Source organism: Bison bison, unplaced genomic scaffold (genome assembly GCF_000754665.1).
Source record: "Bison bison bison isolate TAMUID 2011002044 unplaced genomic scaffold, Bison_UMD1.0 scf7180017864035, whole genome shotgun sequence".
NCBI classification, from domain to species: domain Eukaryota; kingdom Metazoa; phylum Chordata; class Mammalia; order Artiodactyla; family Bovidae; genus Bison; species Bison bison.
Window position 1 is genome coordinate 1,329,098 of NW_011494607.1, and position 5,251 is coordinate 1,334,348.

A 5,251-nucleotide genomic window follows, 5' to 3' on the forward strand; every position below is an offset into this window, starting at 1 on the left:
TCATGGCTGCAGTCACCATCTGCAGTGATTTTGGAGCCCCAAAAAATAAAGTCTGACACTGTTTCCACTGTTTCCCCATCAATTTGCCATGAAGTGGTGGGACCAGATGCCATATCCTCGTTTTCTGAATGTTGAGCTTTAGGCCAACTTTTTCACTCTCCTCTTTCACCTTCATCAAGAGGCTTTTGAGTTCCTCTTCACTTTCTGCCATAAGGGTGGTGTCATCTGAATATCTGAGGTTATTGATATTTCTCCTGGCCATCTTGATTCCAGCTTGTGCTTCTTCCAGCCCAGCGTTTCTCATGATGTACTCTGCATATAAGTTAAATAAGCAGGGTGACAATATACAGCCTTGACGTACTCCTTTTCCTATTTGGAACCAACATGCCAGCAAATTTGGAAAACTCAGCAGTGGCCACAGGACTGGAAAAGGTCAGTTTTCATTCCAGTCCCAAAGAAAGGCAATGCCAAAGAATGCTCAAACTACCACACAATTGCACTCATCTCACACGCTAGGAAAGTAATGCTCAAAATTCTCCAAGCCAGGCTTCAGCAATACGTGAACCGTGAACTTCCAGATGTTCAAGCTGGTTTTAGAAAAGGCAGAGGAACCAGAGATCAAATTGCCAACATCCGCTGGATCATCGAAAAAGCAAGAGAGTTCCAGAAAAACATCGATTTCTGCTTTATTGACTATGCCAAAGCCTTTGACTATGTGGATCACGATGAACTGTGGAAAATTCTGAAAGAGATGGGAACACCAGACCACCTGACCTGCCTCTTGAGAAACCTATATGCCGGTCAGGAGGCAACAGTTGGAACTGGACATGGAACAACAGACTGGTTCCAAATAGGAAAAGTCTGTATATTGTCATGTAGGTTACTATATTAAATAAACATTTGATGCCTACACTTCCCTATCTTTCCCCAAATTTCTGAAATTCAACATAGACCCAAGAGACTGAGCTTTATCTTTGTGTTCCAAGCTTGCTTCTCTAGCTGTCACTCCTGACACTATCTGTTTGGTAGGAAAGGGGAGAATCTCTTTGTGTTCTTTCTTTTCCATCTGATAGAAAGTAATGTCTATACAAGTTTGGAAAAGCCTCTCAGATCTTTCCCTCCCATCCATTCTGCTGGTTACTATTTTGGTTCAGTCAGTTCCTTCCATTTTTCACTGGCTCTGTTGAGCATTCTGTAGTACTCCACTCTTTGGTCTTCTGTTTGTGCTACAGCCAGAGTGATCTATTTGGGCTCTCAAAAAATTTAGGTGCCTGACCACGGTGGTTTCCAGATGACATGATACAGTGCCACACATCCAGATCATCTGTGAATTTCTCAGACGTACAAGGTACATCTCAATTCGCCTTCACTTTCTAAATTTATCTCCTTCCTTTTCTCGCTGTTTTACCCCATGATCTACCTGTGTTGATCTTTTGTTTCTTTAATATATTAATCTTGCGCCTGTATCTCCTGTGTCTTCTACTGTGATATCTTTCTCCATCTTCTCCAAATAGTGTATTTTATTCATTCCTAGAGATCCAGACCGAATTTGTCTGTTTCTTAGCTTCTCCTGAAACAACCTGATTAATATTAAAGCAGTTGCTTCCCTGGTGGGCTATAGTCCATGGGGTTGCAAAGAGTCAGATACGACTGAGTGACTAACATTTTCAATTTTTCTTTTTTTCTGTAGTCACTAAAATCATCGGTAGTTTATTCACTTCATGTTAATACTTAATATTGATTGTGTGCCTTTTGCTTGCCAGATACTGCATTTAGTTCCTGAAGATACAGGAATGAAAATACGCGGACTTGCTCTCTCCATGAATGTCTAGTGGCAAGACACCTCCAAAGTGAGAGACTCCACAGGGCCAAAGCAGGATGCTGTTTGGGGTCATTATTTACTATTGTTATTACAGAATTTGGTCCTTCTTTAGACTAGGCTTCTTTCTTCAGCCCTGTGGGTCCACTTAGGCAACTAGTCTACATAATCCTGAAACCGTAGGCCTAGGTCTGTGAATTAAAGGGCCAGAGAGTGTGACTTATTGGAATAGAACCATCATTATTGGAACAAAAATATAGTATCAGATGTCTAACTGGCATTTTTTACTTTTTAAGGTTGCTCAACCAATAGTCCTAACAGATCTCTTTTCTCATTCCCTGCATATATTGTTTTTATTTTATTTGTTTTAGATAGACTTCCTTTTAGAGTACTGTTGGGTTCATAGCAAAATTGAGATGATGATACAACCATTTATCACATCCCTAGCCTTCCCCATTATCAACATCTTCCACCAGAATGATAACATTTGTTACAACTGATGAACCTACAGTGATACCTCATAATCACCCAGAGTTCATACTTTACAACAAAGTTCACTCTTGGTGTTATACTTTCGATGGGTTTGGGTAAACGTATAATAACACACAGGCTTCCCAGGTGGCTCGGTGGTAAAGAATCTGCTGTCAATTCAGGAGACATGGTTTGATTCCTGAGTCTAGAAGCTCCCCTGGAGAAGGAAATGGCAACCCACTGAGGTATTCTTGCCTGGAGAATTCTGTGGACAGAGGAGCCTGGTGGGCCACAATCCGTGGGGTCACAGAGTTGGACGTGACTTAGCGGCTGAGCACGCACAGCACATGATGACATGTATCTGTCATCGATATCATACGAGTATTTTCACCGCCCTAAAAGCACTCTGTGCTCTGCTTATTCATCCCTTTCTTCCCTTCCCTACCCCCAACCCCTGGGAACCACTGATGTTTTTATTGTTTGCAGAGTTTTGCCTTTTGCAGAATGTCATAGAGTTGGAATAACGCAGTATGTAGTCTATTCAGATTGGCTTCATTTAGTAACATGCATTTATTTTCCCATTGTCTTTTCATGACCTTCTAGCTTATTCTTTTTAGTGATGAATAATATTCCATTGTCTGTGGCTATACCACAGTGCATTCTTTCTAATTATTTTTGTTTTTTTCTTCTGTTGGACTTGGGTCTTTAGGGGGTCAAGGCTTTGTTTGGTTCCAGGCACATTTATAGTATGCACATAATTAATGGTTGTTGTGTGAATAAGTCATAGGTGAATATATGAGACATGTAATTTTTCTTTTTCTTGTAGTCTGTCCTTCACCTGGAAGCAGCTTCCAGACTGGATAAGTTTGTGCTTGTGGGAGAGTGTGCATTTTATTTTGCTTTTTCTCTATTAGCCTGCCATCACTTCTTAAACACAATGGTCAGTAAAGTACAGCTCTTGAGCTAAATCTGCCCTGATACTCATTTTCATAAATAAAGTTTTAATGGTACACAACCATGCCCATTCATTTGTGTAATGTGACTGGAAGACTTGAGTGATAGAGAGAGAGACCATATGATCACTTGTGCTAAATATTTACTTAGCCTTTACAGCAAAAGATTTCTGACCCCTGCTCTAAGTGGGGAAGAAGCTAGAGTCTGAGATCAGGGTGGCAGAAGTGATTGCTTGAGGGGACTTTTCCAAAGTATCAGCTGTTAGATCCTTCAGTTCAGTTCAGTCGCTCAGTCATGTCCGACTCTTTGCAACCCCAGGGACTGCAGCATGCCAGGCCTCTCTGTCCATCACCAACTCCCAGAGTTTACTCAGATTCGTGTCCATTGAGTCGGTGATGCCATCCAACCATCTCATCCTCTGTCATCCCATTCTCCTCCTGCCCTCAATCTTTCCCAGCATCAGGGTCTTTTAAAATGAGTCAGTTCTTCACATCAGGTGACCAAAGTATTGGAGTTTCAGCTTCAACATCAGTCCTTCTAATGAATATTCAGGACTGGTTGGATCTGCTTGCAGTCCAAGGGATTCTCAAGAGTCTTCTCCGACACCACAGTTCAAAAGCATCAATTCTTCGCTGCTCAGCTTTCTTTATGGTCCAACTCTCACATCCATACATGACTACTGGAAAAACCATAGCCTTGACTAGAGGGACCTTTGTTGGCAAAGTAACATCTCTGCTTTTTAATATATTGTCTAGGGTGGTCATAACTTTCCTCCCAAGGAGTAAGCATCTTTTAATTTCATGGCTGCAATCACCATCTGCAGTGATTGTGGAGCCCCCAAAAATAAAGTCTGCCACTATTTCCACTGTTTCTCCATCTATTTGCCACGACGTGATGGGACCATGTTAGATACGTATATGGAATAATATGTTTCTGAGATTAATTTTGATTAGTGTTGCAGGTAGAAACCATAAAAACAGATCTGGTGAAAGATCTGGTAGCTTTGTTTTACTAATCACAAGACAGACGCTTTTGACCCAAGCCGATTTTAAAACTTTAACATGAATCAGAATCACCTGGAGGGCTTGTTTGAACGCAGAGTGTTTTCCCTCCCCTGAGTGAACTCCTAATTCAGTAGCCTCGGGAGATGCTCCAGAAGCTGCATTGAGACAGGTTCCTGGATGCTGCTGATGCTGTTGATCTGGGGACTACACTTTCAGACCCATTAGTTCAGAGCTGTGATTCTGAGCCTCAGTTGCATCTCAGAACCATCTAGGGAGTTTAAATTTTTTTTTTTTTAAATAAAACATACTTGGCCTCACCCCAAACTTACAAATCAATCCCCAGAGTTTGTCTGTATTTTAAAAAGAGTAATTCTGAAGAATAATCATCTTGCTTTTAGAACTGTCATATGGGCTTTGCTGGCTAAGATGTACATGAGCTGTTTTGATGACAACAAACTTTGTTTACAGTAAATTCTAAAAAATTACATCCAGATATCATTCCTTTCTTAGTTTTAAGTAAAACTAAACTGGAATACTGTATGTATATTACATTTGTCAGTGGACTGCAGAAAAATTATAGTCTAAAAAGTGCACTCAATTCAGCAGAGTTCCTTTTTTCTTACTAACTTTGGGAAGTATTTGTAAATTTTGTTTTTTCACTGTGTAAAATTAGTTGCAATTCTATACTTGATAATTTCCCTTAAAATGAGTGAGGGTAACCAACAAGGACCCACTATGTAGCATAGGGAACTGTTCTCAATATTTTGTAATAACCTAGAAGGGAAAATCAGAGATACCAAAGAAAATCAGAGATACCAAAGGAACATTTCATGCAAGGATGAGCTCGATAAAGGACAGAAATGGTGTGGACCTAACAGAAGCAGAAGATATTAAGAAGAGATGGCAAGAATACACAGAAGAATTGTACAAAAAAGATCTCCACGACCCAGATAATCACGATGGTGTGATCACTGACCTAGAGCCAGACATCCTGGAATGTGAA

The 5,251-nt window shown here is 40.5% G+C and overlaps 1 protein-coding gene across 1 annotated transcript in view; it reads left to right on the forward strand.

Annotated features, from left to right (window-relative positions):
• Nucleotides 1–5,251, forward strand: part of ARHGAP18 (Rho GTPase activating protein 18) — a 203,408-nt gene that overhangs the window by 5,458 nt on the left and 192,699 nt on the right. The gene's annotated exons all lie outside the window — the stretch shown is intronic.